The sequence below is a fragment of the Nomascus leucogenys genome, chromosome 18, assembly GCF_006542625.1.
Source record: "Nomascus leucogenys isolate Asia chromosome 18, Asia_NLE_v1, whole genome shotgun sequence".
Taxonomy (NCBI): Eukaryota; Metazoa; Chordata; class Mammalia; order Primates; family Hylobatidae; genus Nomascus; species Nomascus leucogenys.
Genome location: NC_044398.1, coordinates 53,128,956 through 53,146,246, shown reverse-complemented (window position 1 = coordinate 53,146,246; position 17,291 = coordinate 53,128,956).

The window sequence follows — 17,291 nt, the reverse complement described above, 5'->3', positions numbered from 1 at the left end:
CCAACATGGTGAAATCCCGTTTCTACAAAAATACAAAAAATTAGCCAGGCGTGGTGGCGCATGCAATCCCAGCTACTCAGGAGGCTGAGGCAGGAGAATTGCTTGAATCCGCAGGGTGAAGATTGCAGTGAGCTGAGATCGTGCCACTGCGCTCCAACCTGGGCAACCAAAAAAAAAAAAAAAAGAGAGTGAGAGAGAGGCTAAGGTAGATAAGGTAGAGACTTTAGTACTGACATGGAAAGATTAATAAGACATATTTTTATGTGACAAAGTGCACATTGAGCAATACGTACAGTTTAATGCTATTTATATACCTCCCATGTGTGTGTTTGTGCGTTTGTGTATATGTATGGATGCACATGTACAACTGCATAGAAAAAAAGCCTAAAATTTACATACCAAACTGTAATAGTGCTTTCTATGGGGGTGCATGTTGTGATTGGGGCCGGGGGAGGGAGGAGGTAAAAGTGGCTCTTTTTTGTAGTCGATATACTTCTATATTGTATGAAAACTTAAAAGAATATATTCATTATTAAGCCATTAAACATTGTTTTTTAAAACCAATATATCAAGAGCTGATGCATTTTTCATAAAGACATTTTACCCAAATTTAGTTAATGTAAAAGGTTTAATGCAGTGAAATAAGAAAAATATGATCAGTCTCAGGTAAAAAATTTGAAGCTACATGATTGATAAAGATTATTATTCATAATATAGAAGGAGCTCATACATATAAATAAAAAGGGGCAAAGATAGAAAGATGGAGAAAAATGGAAACAGTCAAGTGAATTCAGGAATTCATCATCTCACGATAAATGGAGTCTTTTTTGGCCTCCTTTTCTGGAAGGATTTATTTTCTTAAACTCTGATCCCCCTTCGCCCAACCATCCCACCCCGGAGCCCTTCTCCCTTTTTAATTTCAGTAAGAAAAGCTCCTAGGAGATGTATTAATAGTTTCTTTATTTCTCTCTCTCTCTCTTTTTTTTTTTTTTGAGACGAAGTCTTGCTCTGTCGCCCAGGCTGGAGTGCAGTGGCGCGATCTCTGCTCACTGCAAGCTCCGCCTTTCAGGTTCACGCCATTCTCCTGCCTCAGCCTCCCGAGTAGCTGGGACTACAGGCGCCCGGCTCATTTTTTTCTATTTTTAGTAGAGACGGGGTCTCACCGTGTTAACCAGGATGGTCTCAATCTCCTGACCTCGTGATCCGCCCGACTCGGCCTCCCAAAGTGCTGAGATTATAGGCATGAGCCACCGCGCCTGGCCATATTAATAGTTTCTGAAGTGGTGGAAGGATCAGGGAGAGGACGGTCTTCAATCCTTGACCCATAACTCCCATTTAGCTACGGATTTACGTCCTTACTACCCAAGCTGAGATTTTAAAACTCTTAAGTTCTTCCCCCTCCACTGCTCTCCTCAGGGTGACGTAATCATACAAACAGGTCAGCTAGGAAAAGGATTTGGGTAACTCACACCAGGACAGCTAGTTCCTGCATGATTGAAAGCTGGCTAGCTGGATTTCATTCAAAGGTAATGACCACATTTCCTTTAAAAAAAATTGGCAAAACGTTACGTTTGGTGGCCTGGTGCATAAATCAACATCCGACAACCCCCCTTCCCCAAAATGGATAATGCTCAAAAATGAGACACATTTGTAGGCCTCTTGGGTATCTTTGTTTGAATGACCCTTTTTTTTCCTCCTGACCTGTACTCTCCACACTGTATATCAAAACCCACAGACTTTATTCCCTCTCCCCCTTCCCACCCCTTTAAGAAATTTATTTGTGCTTCACTCATTTCATGTAACCCCCTGCTTCTGTGCCTGAAGCAGAAGAAAGAGTTTAGTGTCTAAAAAATAGCCCTTGAGCAAGACAGCTCCTAAACAAACTCCCATCTCCTCTGCCAGCCCAAGGAGTGTTTCTCTTACAGTTTACACAAGAAGTCGTTAAAAAACAAAGAGTGAGCTGATTTGATATCCAATAAAGTCACATTTGATTTACTTGCTTGTGAAAATGCTTCTCAATAGGCTTTCCAGTGAATTTTTAAATGAACACTTTTGCTGGAGTTTGTATGTGTGTATATGTGCACATGTAAGAGGGAAGCTTCCTTTAAACATGTTAAAATACCTGTTATGGTTTTAGGGGATTTGTGTACAGATGCATTATGACATCAATTGTATACTACAGAGAAAATCATTTTTATTACCTTCAAATGACCTATACAGTGGATCTCTCTGTCAACTTAAAAGGGAGAAGCTGAGGCAAAATTGGTATAAGTAGAGACACAATTTGGGCCAAGCTTGAGAATTGCAACCTGGGAGCATAGATTCAGATTCAAGTTTCCCTGAATATATACTCTGGTTGCAGCAGTTACAAGTAGACTTTTAAAGGCAAAAAAAGGGGGACAGGACCTGGTGAGGTGGCTCATGCCTGTAATCCCAGCACTTTGGGAGGCGGGCAGATCATGAGGTCAAGAGATCGACGCCATCTTGGCCAACATGGTGAAACCCCATCTCTGCTAAAAATACAAAAATTAGCTGGATGTGGTGGTGTGCGCCTGTAGTTCCAGCTACTCGGGAGGCTGAGGCAGGAGAATTACTTGAACCCAGGAGGCAGAGGTTGCAGTGAGCCAAGATCGCACCGCTGTACTCCAGCCTGGGTGACAGAGCGAGACTCTGTCTCAAAAAAAATATAAATAAATAAAAAGGAGGCGGGGACAGGGAGTAGCCTGATATGAAGTTACTTGTCAGGAATTCTCATCGGTTTACAGAAATAACATTGATTTGTGATTGACTATACATTGTGAACCTGTCCAGTGCAGCATTATTAGGTTAATTTATAGCTACTTGTGGCAATAGCAGGTTGTTTCAAGAGATGAATACATAGCTCAAAGCGGGGAGTAAAATATGATTGCTGTCTCATTTTAATGTCTCTCTGGACTTGTTAATTAAAATGACTTGTATTCCTCAGATAAAAGTTCTCATCTCTTACTATTTTGTCTGAATCAGATTATTCCTCCCTTTCAGGATTTACTACTCTGGCATTTGTATAATTCTGGTGGGTCAGTCAACTAATGGCTTGCAATCAACAACACTCCTACCACAGGGTGGGCGTGAGACCCAGGCAGGTCAGATAGAAACCTGTTTCAGACAGAAACCTGTTTCAGACACTGATGTAGATGATGAGAGGAAGTGGTCTCTCCAGGGAAGACATAGCCTTCCCTGTGTCCGTGTGGTTCTCCCGTTGGGCAGGCTATTGAAGGACAGTGCAGAGAGGAGGAAGCTATCCTATGTGGTTGGCTGAACATGACAGCTTTGACATGGAGAACAAGTAATATTCAGCAGGTTACTAATATTTTTGCCTATGTAGAAGGATGAGTATGTTCCCGATTAGACAGGGGGTGGGGTAACAAACGTGCCAACTGAAAACATGAACCGTTCGCTGGGAATTTTATGCCAGCAGTGACCTGCAGACTTCTTTTTTATATATATAATTTAAGTATTCTTAATTTCTAATAAAAATATAATTGTGAAACTGATCATTTAATTAAATTATAATGTAATTATTTAGTAATTACCTTAGAAGTTAGATCAAAAGGATATAAAACATATGACTAGTGATTTTAAAAAAAAATTTCAACTAGTAAATTTAATTTTATCTATTTATTTATTTTGAGACAGGGTCTCACTCTATCATCCAGGCTGGAGTGCTGTGGTGTGATCACAGCTTACTGCAGCCTCGAACTCCTGGGCTCAAGCAATCCTCCCACCTCAGCCTCCCAGGTAGCTGGGACTTCAGGCGTGTGTCACTATGCTCAGCTAATTTTTAATTTTTTTGTAGAGACAGGGTCTCCCTATTGTTGCCCAGGCTGGTCTCAAACTTCTGGGCTTAAGCGATCCAAGGTGTTGGGATCACAGGTGTGAGCCATGACACTTGGCAAACAACTTCTATTTTAGAGTCAGGGGGTGTACGTGCAGGTTTGTTATATGAGTATATTGCGTGATGCTGAGGTTTGAGGAATGATTGAGCCTGTCACCCATGTATTAAGCACAGTCCCCAGTAGGTATAGTTTCCTAACCCGTTCCCCTTCTCTTCTTCGTCCCTCTAGTAGTCCCCAGTCTCTGCTGTTGCTATCTTTATGCCATGTGTACTCAGATCTGCAGGTCTCTGAGATGGGGTTGGCATGATGGGAAGAGGACATTGACATGGCATGAGAGATTCCTGCAGACAGTAGGGACCAGAGCTTCTGGGTACCACTTTGTTGTAATGGGAGGAAGGACCTTTTAGAAATTGATTGGCAGAATAGAGAGCAAGTAAATTGAGCGACTTTATTGAGGAGTAAATGACAGAGTAGCTTGAGGAAAGAAGAGTTGAATAACGACTTGAAAGAGAGTGAGAAGAAAACAGATTAATAATGCTTATGGGAAAGGTGAAAAATAGTTTCTACTTGTTAGGAGAGATGTCCTGGAGAGGAGTGAGGCATGCTTAAGTGCCAGCCTTCCTTCCCAGGTGCCAAGTGATTGTCCAGGACTCAAGAGACTGATACGGGTTTAGAACCTGAGGATCTAAATGAGGGAGATTGGCTGGGCACAGTGGCTCATGCCTGTAATCCCGGCACTTTGGGAGGCTGATGTAGGAGAATCGCTTGAGGCCAGGAGGTCAAGATCAGTTTGGGTAACATAGCAAGCCCCTATCTTTACAAAAAAATTAACCAGGCGTGGTGGCACATGCCTGTAGTCTCAGCTACTCTGAAGTCCAAGGTGGGAGAGTCGCTTGAGCCCAGGAGTTCAACGCTGCCATGAGCTATGGTTGTGCCACTACACTCCAGCCTGGGCAACAGAGTGAGACTCTGTATCTAAAAATAAATAAATAAATACATACATACATACAAGGGAGATCTAACAGCTAAAACATCCTGCCCAATGGGATGACTCCTTACTGGACAGCGGCAAACTGACCTGGCTTCTTGGGCCAGGAAAATCACGTGAAATGGGTCTACAGCTCAGGTTGGATTCTGAGCAGCATTAAGCCAGCACTGTTTCAGCTCTCCCCAGGGACTGATGTACATCATGAACTAGGAAGCACCATGATTTGCCTGTCTGTACCGCTGCTTGAGCCTGCTTTTGGGCTGTCTCAGTTTCCTGTGTATTCTCAAAGTCAAACCCCCTCAATAAAGATGATCTGTGTGTCTCGTCCATGCAGCCATTCAAGCCTGATCAGTTCAGGAGATGATCTCCTCTATGTATCATAAACTCAGTAACAGTTTCTAGACATTGCAAAGTATGAAGTAGGAAGAAAGAGACCAGAATGAACAACTAGGGAAATAGGAAAACAGGGAGTCATTTGAATAGTAGCTTGTTATTGACGCCAGGCTAGTGGACACTTGCTGTCTGGAAGAAGGAAAAAGTTAGCTGCCTTTTTGAATGACGGGTGTGGTCAGGTTGAAAGAGCCCTGGAGTGAGATCCCAGAAGATCTAAGCTTTACTTCTAGGGAGCTACGCAACCCCTTACTTGGCCCCAGTTTGAATTCGATTCTAAATTTACAGAGTCCTTCCTCTATGAACAAGACTCTGGTTGGTCAGGCTTCAGAGGAGCCTGAAATGAATGAATCAGGCAATGCCGCATAGGTCCAGCAGAGTGGAGAGCCTGGGGTTTCAAAGACAAGTGCACAACGATCCCTACTTTAAGCAGAGCAGGACTGAGATGAGTGCTCTATTTGGGTAGAAATCAAATGTTATGGAATCCCCATGATGACTGTTGGATGAGATGGGTCTCTTAATGTAAATTTGCCGGTTCCGCTCTTCTCTGCTAGAAGCAAGGATTATCTCCATCTGCTTCCTGACACTGCTGAAATGCAAGGCCTGTCAGGCAGAGGGGCAATGAACTCTTGATTCTGGTTCCTGGGCTGGGACTCTGAGATATGATGAAGGCCTCTTTACATGCAGGCTGACAGAGATGGTGAAAGACGGACAGGGAGTCGTAGAGGGAAAGGAGAGGATGTGGGATCGTGCTGTTGTCCCTTTTAGCTGGCGCTGGTCTTAATCAATGAAAGAAACCTCAGCGACAGCACTGGAATCCTCCCTCAGCTTAATGTATTAAAGTGTTTTACAACCTCCCTTTGCTCTCTCCCCTTCCAGTCCCCCTGTTTCCTCCTTATCTATTATTTCCAGAGCTAAAGAAGTGAGGCAAACAAACTTCAGTGGTGGAGGGTTTCTTTCTCCTTCCCTCCCTTTGCCAGTTGGGAGCACGTTTCTTAGTGGGCATACACCATCGGATTCTCTCTGCCTCTAACTCTCTCTCTCTTTCTCTGTCTTCCTGTTTCTCTCCCTCTCTGTGTCTGACTCCTTCTATTTTTCTCTTCTCCATTAGTCTTTGTTTCTCTTTCTCCACCCCACACCCCTGAAATCTGTTACAATAAGACACAGGATCTGAAAACCCACGTGATTTTGTCTCTGAAATTTGCAGACAGCAAACTAATTCGATGCAAGAGAAATAAAATGTTTTCATATCTTTTTAATTGCTGGACTCCTCTGCATCTTCTCAAGCACACATTTTCCGGACCATAAAAATGTTTGATTCTAAGTTTGTTTTGATTTTCAACCAGGGTCAGCAAATATAACTTTTTTTTTCCCCCTATGGAGTCACTGACAGCTTTACCCAATTTCCAACCTATCCAAGCACTTTCCTTAAGAAAGAGTGTTAAGGTTTTTCCTTAAAATCACCATTTTGCAAGGGAAAGGGAGATTGCTTCTCTAGTGAAATGCACTGATTGGACAGACTCTCGTGTTGGCTACAGTATTGTGGTTTTTGCTTGAGGATGAAAAACAAATGGTGGGAATATAATTTCTCTCTTCAGCTGAAGGCTGTTTTGACTGTCTATTCAGGCAGTCAGTTGGGTGTATTCATCCATCCATTCATTCACTATTTCAACAATAATTTATTTAGTGACTACTAAAAGACAGGTTCTGTATTCCAGATTTCCGGTTATTACTTAACTAGCACAGGATGCTGATGCCTTCAGTGACTTGGGAGATAGGACCATGTCAAGACAAATTAGCCTAAGGGCAAAAATAATTTATTACAGTTTCAACATAATGGTAGAAGTTTCAATTAAACAACGTTACAATTCTAAATTTATAGGCACTGAATCACATATAAAGCCTAAGTTAACAGTTTTAAGGATAAATTGAGGTTTTAAAACATCTCTCTCGGAATTAGGTATAGATTCACTAAAAAATCACTGGAGACGTAGATGATTTGAACAGCACAATTACCAATATTAATCTACTGAGAAATGTACATACATATATATGTGTATATGTATGTGTGTGTGTGTGTGTGTGTGTAAAATGTGCCCAGTTCCTGGTCAATACACATTCTTTTTAAGTACGCATAGGCCAATTTATAAATTGATGACAGTTGGCCCTCTGTATCTGTGGTTCCACAACTTTAGATTCAATCAACCTTGAGTTGAAAAGATTTGAAAAAACAAAAAAACAAAAAAAAGAACAGTAACAATAAAACAATGAAAACAAAACAAAACAATATAAAATAAAAACAAAACAAAAACAATGAAAAACTACTGATTAAAAACAATATAGTATAACAACTATTTACGTAGTATTTACATTATATTAAGTACCATAAGTAATCTAACAATGATTTACAGTATATAGGAGGATGTGTATAGGTTATAATCAAACACTACTCCCATTTTATATGAGGAACTTGAGCATCTTTGGGTTTTGGAATCCACGGGGGTCCTGGAACCAATGCCCCTGAGGGACACCTATACTTAACGGGTCATAAAGCAAGCTTACAAATCTCAAAGTCCCTAGCACGATACAAATAAACCAGAAATTAGTGTTTAAAAGATAAAATAAATCTCTTATCATGTAATGTTAAAAAAGACCCATGGGCTGGGCGTGGTGGCTCATGCCTGTAATCCTAGCACTTTGGGAGGCTGAGGCGGGCAGATCACCTGAGGTCAGGAGTTCGAGACCAGTCTGGCCAACATGGTGAAACCCCGTCTCTACTAAAAATAGAAAAATTAGCTGGGTGCGGTGATGGGCGCCTGTAATCCCAGCTACTCGTGAGGCTGAGGCAGGAGAATGGCTTGAACCCGGGAGGCAGAGGTTGCAGTGAGCCGAGATCGTGCCATTGCACTCCAGCCTGGGCAACAAGAGCGAAACTCTGTCTCTAAATAAATAAATAAAACATAAAAAGGACCCATGGCTCAAAGAGGAAACCACTGTGGAAATTAGAAAATAGTAAAAATTGAATAAAACAGGAATATTATATGTTGAAACTTGGCAGACATAGCTAAAGTCATATTTTAGAGTATAATTTCTAACCTTAAATGCTTAACTGGAAAAAGAAGAAAGGCTGTGTATCTATCTTAAGAAGATAAGAAGAAAGAAATAATAAGATAGAAATAAGAAATAAAATAAGAAACAAAGATGCAAAATTATCAAAGCCAAAGCTGCTTAAAATGACAAACTTTTAGTAAGACAGATCAATAAAAAGAGAAATGACAAACAATACCTGAATGAATGAAGTTCATTACTGCTAATGCAGCAGAGATTATATTTTACGGGAATCAACTTATGTCAACTATGTCAACTTAATGTCAAATACTTAAAAACTTAGGTTTTTAAGTATTTAAATATCAAATAAATATCAAATACTTAAAAACTTAGGTTAAGTGGAAAAATTCCTAGAAACGTATAAATTTTAAAACTGATTTAAGTAATAAACACCTGAAGGGCCCTATAATTTTTAAAGAATTTGAGTCAGTAGTTAAAAATCTTCCCACAAAATAAACACCAATCCCAGATGTTTTTATAAGTAGTTTCTACTGTATATTCAAGGAACAGGTAGTTTCAAGCTTATACAAACTCAAAGAATAGAAAGAGACAGAACATTTTTCACCTATTTTATGAGACAAATGTAATCCAGATTCCAATAGCAAACAAGGACATTTAGGAGGAAAAAAGATCCCCAGACCAGTATAAAGGCAAGAATCCTAAATGGCAATCCAGAGCAAGCAAGGAACAAGTAGTGTTTATTTCTAGAATGATTGATTTAGTGTTACAAAATGTACTATGTCATACCTCATATCAATAGTCTTGAGAAAAATCCTGTGATCGTAATAGATTAAGAAAAAGCATTTGAGGAAATTCATAAACCATTCATGATAAAATCTTAGCAAGCAAAGTTTAGCATGGAAATCCCTATACCGACAGCAAACATCTTATGAGTAGAGAATTATGAAAAGCCATCTCTTTAAAAATCAGGCATGAAACAGGGGTGGCTGCTCTTGCCACTGCGGACCAGCAGTGCTCTGGAGCACAAGCCGGTGTAAGGAAAGTAGAAAGTGTAAGAATCAGAAAGGAAAAAAAAAATATTACTATTTGCAGATGATATGATTTTCTATGTGGAAAACGTGAAAGAATTTACAAAGCATGAGAAATTTCATGCACTCACAGTTGTATCAGGCAGGGTCTCTACAAGAAATAGGTGGCAACTCCAACGCAGTTTAATGACTGCAAAGGTCTGGGCAGGGCGAAGGGATACCAGCGAAGGTGGTCAAACCCCCGGGGAAGTAACAGCCAGGGACCCTCAGGCCTGGGAGGCAAGAATGGGAAGCAGAATCTGGAGCAAATTTCAGCTTTAGCTGGAGCTGCGAGCGGGAGGTGTTTGTTTCAGGAGAAGAGCACAGTCACTGCCTACCGGCTGCCTGGTAGAGAAGGTGCTGGGAAGTAAGACCCAATTCACTCTTTTTATTTATTTACTTATTTATTTATTTATTTATTGAGACTTTGTCTCTCCCTCTTTCACCCAGGCTGGAGTTCAGTGGTGCAATCTTAGCTCACTGCAACCTCCGCTTCCTGGGTTGAAAGTGATTCTCCTGCCTCAGCCTCCGGAGTAGCTGGGACTACAGGTGCCTGCCACCATTCCCTGGGTAATTTTTGTTATTTGTAGTGGAGACGGGGTTTCACCATGTTGTCCAAGCTGGTCTTGAACTCCTGACCTCAGGTGATCCACCCGCCTCAGTCTCCCAAAGTACTGGGATTACAGGCGTGAGCCACTATGCATGGCTTTTCTATTTTATTGTTTTGATTTTTGTTTTTGAGATGGAGTCTCGCTCTGTCTCTCAGGCTGGAATGCAATGGTGCGATCTTGACTCACTGCAACCTCTGCCTCCTGGGTTCAAGTGATTCTTGTGCCTCAGCCTCCCAAGTAGCTGGGATTACAGACGTGTGCCACCACACCTGGCTAATTTTTGTATTTTTAATAGAGACGGGGTTTCACCATGTTGGCCAGGCTGGTCTCGAACTGCATACCTCAAGTGATCTGCCTGGCTCGGCCTCCCAAAGTGCTGGGATTACAGGCATGAGCTACCGTGCCTGACCTCCAATTCACTCTTCTTCTGCCCTCTGATCTCCCACCCATTGCTTTCTACTTCCAACATTCCAGGGAGTCAGGATCCAGAGAGCCTGTCGATGCTGTCCACAGAGTCAGTCTCCTGGGCACATGACATGGTAGGAAGGATGGAGGGTACACTTGGAAGGCAGAGGCAGGATAACCCAGCATGCATCTGACAAACGCTGTGCAGGTCCTTCATGCAGAAAATTACACAATTGTATTCAGTTACAATAAAAATGCTAAATAAATGGAGAGAGAACCATATTCATGGAAGAAAGACATAATAAAAATGGCAATTCTACCCAAAATGATAAGATACTTAATGCAATTTTAATAAGAGTGCCAAAAGGATATTTTGTGCAGAACTTCATAAGCAAATTCTAAACTTAATTTATTTTATTTATTTGTTTTTTTGAGACAGAGTCTTGCTGTGTCACTCAGGCTGAAGTGCAGTGGCACAATCTCGGCTCACTGCAACTTTTGCCTCCCGGGTTCAAATGATTCTCCCGCCTCACCCTCCTGAGTAGCTGGGATTACAGGTGTATGCCACCACGCCTGGCTAATTTTTGTATTTTTAGTACAGACGAGGTTTCCCCATGTTGGCCAGGCTGGTTTTGAATTCCTGACCTCAGGTGATCTGCCTGCCTTGGCCTCCCAAAGTGCTGGGATTACAGGCGTGAGCCACCGCAATGGTGATAAAATTTAAATAGAAGAGTAAATTGATAGGAATAACCAAGACAATCTTGAAAAGAACCAGGTGGGACATGCACAAGATATCAAGATTATCTACAAGATACATGATGTCTACAAGATATCAAGACTTACTATAAAGTTTTAGCAATTAAGATAGTGCCTATTAGCCCAGAGAGACAACAGGAATGGAACACAGAGCCCAAGAAAAGGCCTGCCAAATATAGCAGCTTGATCCACGAGCGAGCTGACAATTGCAGACCAGTGTACAAATGGCAGATTATTCAACAAGTGGCACCAGGACAGTTGGTCATGTGTATGGGAAAAATCACGAAAACCGTCTCACAGTCTGTTTTCAGATGACAATGCTGAAGTCAGAGGGCAAGGTGGATTACAGTCCAAAATGTGAAAGGTAAAATTTTAAAGTACTTGGAAAAAAATATAGAAAGAATATCTTTATGACCCTGGGGATAGAGCAGAATTTCTTTAACAAGCACAGAGAGCACAGATCATGAAGGAAAATATCAATAAATTCAATCACAATAAAATCAAGGTCTTCTGTCCTTCAAAAGACATCAATGAGAGACTGAAAAGACAAGTCATAATCTGAGATATTTCAGCACATAAAGGACAAAGGATGAGTATTCTGTAATATAAAGTATATTCTGTATATTATATACACAGAATACTCAACCTTTTATATAAAAATATGTATACAGAATACTCATCTGTTTAAATGTTTATAAATTAATAAGGAAAATATAAACACTCCAATTTAAAAAAAGGCAGAAAATATGAACAGGTATGACCTAGAGGAAGACATAAATAACTAATACACAAATGAAAAATGCTCGACCTCACTGGTTATCAGGATGATGATAACCACTATGAGACATCACTACATACCCTCTACAGTGGCCCAAATCAAAATGTCTTGCAAAGCCAAGTATTGACAGGAATGTGGAACAAAGGGAGCTTTCAAACACTGCTGTGTTTGTGCAAGTTGATAAAACCATTTTATAAAATAATTTATTAGGAATTAAGTCAAACACATGCAGACCCTGTAAGGGAGTAATTAGACTGTCCGTGACACACAAAAATGACAATTTCATGTGGTTCAACCTAGTATATACCCTAAAGACACTCTTGCACTTTTGATCTGGAGACATGCATAAGATTCTTCATAGCAATATTGCTTGTGATAATTCTAAAAAGAAAACAACCTGAACTCAAATGTCCAGTGATGGCAGGATGGATAAGTATATTGATGTATACTAAGTAATGGAAGACTTTATATCACTGAAAATGAAAAACCTATACTCGATACAGGTCAAGAACAAAGTGTATGAAAAAAGAGAACCAAGCAAAACAAAAAAAGCCCTAAATTGCGGAACTTATATATGATTCAACAACAGGCCAAACTCAACAATATGTTAATCAGAGATATGTTCACATATGTTAAAATCTCTAAAGAAAATTCAGGAGGGGGTTTATATAAAGCTCAGTACTTACCTTTTAGAAAAAAAGAGGAGAACCTGTTTCTGGGTGGAGGTATTTATAAGGCTGCAGAATAATCAGTTACCTTTCTTTCTTAAGCTGGGAGACTGGCACATGGGTTTATGTTTCATGTCTTTAATGTCTTTTTTTTATTTCTATAATTCTTTAAGATGTACGTATGTAGGTGTTTTTTGGTGTATAGTGTATATAGAAAACAAGTTTAAAAACAGAGTAGACTGGCCAGGCATGGTGGCTAACGCCTGTAATCTCAGCACTTTGGGAGGCCAAGGCTGGAGGATCACTTGAGCACTTGAGGCCAGGAGTTCCAGACCAGCCTGGGCAACATGGCGAAACCCCATCTCTACAAAAAAATACAAAAATTAGCCAGGCGTATTGGCCATGCCTATAATCCCAACTACTTGGGAGGCTGAGGCAGGAGAATTGCTTGAATCCAGGAGGCAGAGGTTGCAGTGAGCTGAGATTGTGTCACTGCACTCCAGCCTGGGCGACAGAGAGAGACTCTGTCTCAAACAACAAAAAACAAAAACAAGACAAAATAACAACAACAACAAAAATAGAAGATTATAAGGAGAAAAAAATGCATCAGTCTAACTTCCTTTCTAGAGCTCAGCTCTTAAAACAATTGTCCTTTCTGAGTCTTGTTTTCTTCTTGTTATATATCCTGGTATTTTATTGTTCTTTACATGATTTGCAAACCATTTGTCTTCCCCAGTTTAGAACTAGTAACATAGTAAGCATTCAATAAATGTCTTATTATTGACCGAAGCAACCAACTAACCAAATGACAAGGTTCAATTTCCCTAATAATGAAACACACTACAAATCCAAACAAGGTGTTGCTTTTTAACCTAACAAGTTGGTAAAATTTAAAAAGTGATTAGTGTTTGGAAGAGTGAGAAATCACATATTGTTGCTGGGAATGTAAAACATAAGTGGTGGCTAATTTACAAATAAATCTCAAAAGGCCTGAAACCTTTGTATTCTTTGATGTAGTAGGTCTGCTTATATCACAAAACCGTCATAGATATGTGTAAAAATTTACACTTAGCATAGCACCTTGTAAAATTGTGTAAAAGATGTGTGTTTGACAATGATGGCTTGGTTAAGTAAGCTGTGGTACATCCATACATAGAATGAAATAATATAGAACTATTAAAAGGGTGCAAAATAGATGATGAAATAAAACACTTTTATTCCATCTATTTTATGCCATTTTAAAACCTGATTTTTAAATGTTTTATAATAAACATTTTATAATTAACATTTAAGAATTAGGTGGCCGGGCGTGGTGGCTCACGCCTGTAATCCCAGCACTTTGGGAGGCCAAGGCGGTTGGATCACGAGGTCAGGAGATCGAGACCATCCTGGCTAACACAGTGAAACCCCGTCCCTACTAAAAATACAAAAAATTAGCTGGGCATGGTAGTGGGCGCCTGTAGTCTCAGCTGCTTGGGAGGCTGAGGGAGGAGAATGGTGTGAACCCAGGAGGCGGAGCTTGCAGTGAGCCGAGATCATGCCACTGCACTCCAGCCTGGGCGACAGAGCGAGACTCCATCTCAACAACAACAACAACAACAACAAAATTAGGCTAAAATCCTAGATATAAAATAATTCCACGTTTTAAAAATAAGCATGTTTATGTATAGACAAAGGACAGAAACAAACAAAAAAAACAAGAAGAAATGATTATGTGTTCATACCCAGATTTGAAAGTGCCCATTTCAAGGTCATTATTTGGCCAAAATCTAACTAGCTAGCCGCCCATGTGTATGTGTGTGTGTCTACCCACATCAGCGGAGAAGGAGGGCTGGGGAGACAGTGAAAGGCACAGATTTCCACACAGAGGCTCTCTAGGATTGAGAGTTTCAACACAAGACTCGAAGGCTGTGGGACTCAATTGCCAATTCCTAATATCACACAGGAAACTTTGCTTAAGGGTCTGAACTTTCTTAAACTCTCTAATCTGGATATCCTTATAACAACCTGGGTATGTATTTCCAGGTCTGATTTCTATTAATGTGGCCATTGTTGTTTTAGAAAATATTCATGGCAAGATTTGAAGAAACGTTTGGTTCTTGTTGTGAACCAAGTTATTAGAAACATTTCTGTGCTATTGAAGGCACAGATGCTGGAAATTTAGCAAATCATTCTGGGTCTTGAGGTCAGTCCTTCTCCTACAATGTCCTGTGCACACCCTTGGGTGCTGCCTCCCTTCTGGAAGTTTTGTGGGTTTCAGGCAGGACCAAGTATTTATTTCTACACCTCCCACAATTTTCATACTTTTTAGTTTCATTAAAATTTGAGTTTTCCAGCAATTCACTTAGGGAGAGAAGAAGGAAAAGGCAGGGGCTTCATGTTCATGATATTCAAGACTGTGGGCTGTCTTGGGTGATAGGATTTTTTTTTTTTTCTTGAGATGGAGTCTTGCTCTGTCACCCAGGCTGGAGTGCAGTGGCATAATCTTGGCTCACTGCAACCTCCCTGCCTCCTGGATTCAAGGAATTCTCCCACCTCAGCCTCCCAAGTAGCTGGGATTACAGGCGTCCGCCACCATGCCCGGCTAAGTTTTGTATTTTTAGTGGAGACAGGGTTTCATAATGTTGATCAGGCTGGTCTGGAACTCCTGGCCTCAAGTGATCTGCCTGCCTCAGCCTCCCAGAGTGCTGGAATTACAGGGGTGAGCTGCTGCGCCGGGCCCTAAGAAACCCTTTTTGGGAGATCTATGAGTTTTCTGTTATTTGCATAAGCACGGAATTATTTTGAACATTAAGGAGCGACTCTAGACAGCCTAGGGGAGGGGCAGGGAGCAGGGGCGGGTAAAAGACAGGTTTTAAAACACATTTGTCTTACAGGAAAGATTAAAAACATTAGCTAAAACCCAGCACTGACACCTGCCACTGACTACATCATTAACAACTTGCTTTGGTGAACATCAAGGTGAACCTGGGGGGTCTTACAGGATCCTGGTGATCTGTGAGAATAATTTCCAGGACGACAACTGTATGGATGTGGGGAGGGGAGAACCTGCCATGGGTTTTGTTGAAAGAATCTAACATTTAACAGATTATCTGAGCCTAAGTAAAATGTGTTGAAGTACCAGTTTTTACCACACAGCCTCATGTCTTTGCAGCTCTGTGGGGAATAGTATAAAGTCTGTTCATTAAACTACTGTGTGGGAGCCCCACTGGAGAACGTCTGATGAAGAGGCAATGGAAACAAGAAGGCTCAGCAGTGTGGAAATCCACAGTCAATTATCCTGAGACACTAAAAGAAGCAGTGGGAGGCCAAGGCGGGGGAGGATCACTTGAGCCCAGGAGTTCAAGACCAGCCTGGGCAACATACTAAGACCCCTGTTTTTACAGAAAAATAAAAAAATTAACCAGGTGTGATGGCACACGCCTGTAGTCCAAGCTATTCAGGAGGCTGAGGTGGGAGGATCAGCTTGAGCCTGGAAGGTCAAGGCTGCAGTGAGCCATGATCGCACCACTGGACTCCAGCCTGGGTGACTGAATGAGACCTTGTCTCCAGAAAGAAAGAAGCAGTGTTTAGAAAAAAATAGAAGCAGTGTTCATTTGTTCATTCCTCATTGAATAAATGTTCAACCTCTACTTGCAGAGGTTGCATTCAGCAGGCAGCTGTGAATTGAATCGTCCATTTTGCTTTCTAGATCTGTGGTCATGTTTTACTTTTTTATTTTTTTATTTTTTTTATTTTTATTTTTTTTGAGACAGAGTCTCACTTTGTCTCCTAGACTGGAGTGCAGTGGCATGATCTTGGCTCACTGCAATCTCCGCCTCCTGGGTTCAAGCGATTCTCCTGCCTCAGCTTCCCTAGTAGCTGGGACTACAGGCGCGAGCCACCACGCCCAACTAATTTTTTGTATTTTTAGAAGAGACGAGGTTTCACCGTGTTAGTCAGGATGGATATTTTACTTCTAATGGCCAACGATGGCCCGTATGAAAGGTAGGAGTTCCAGCTTTGCCTGTGGGCAGATTTTTGCAGCCAACATCTGGCTTTGTTTTGCCATATTTTTAACCCCCCTCTCCCCTGCTACATTTGTTTTCTTTTTATTACATTTCCCGTCTGGATCCTTGCGTCTGCATTTCTAATGTCAACAACTGCTTTTATCACAGATAATAACTTCCTTTTATAAAAAGGCTGTATCATCCTTACATGCATTTCAAATTAAATTTTTATGAACAAACACAGAAATACAGTATTTGGCAGTAAGCACGATTAAGTATACTTATAGCAATCTAAATCTAAGTTGTGACAGCCAAGAACCAAGTTGGTTGCAGTTTTTTTAATAATCTATTTCTTGAGAGTTTTGTTAACTCTCTTCAGAACTTAATTAACTTCACATTGGGATGTTTATTTAAGTAAATTATGTGGTGTGCCCAAACATGCCATAAAAACAATTATCAAAACACCAGTAATTCTTTAAAGCACCAGTGTTTTCCCAACCAAGATCGTTAAATGTTCCAAAATTGGTTGGTTGTCGATAGACAGGCTGGAATAAACCTATGAAAAATGGCTGTAGAATAGAGGAAGAAACCAACCTCTACAGTTTCCACGGAACAGGGCTAAGCAAGTGTTAAGGTTTCTGTTGTTTTGGTTCTAGGTTCTGCCGCCGACTTTCTGTGGGTTATTCAAACCCGTC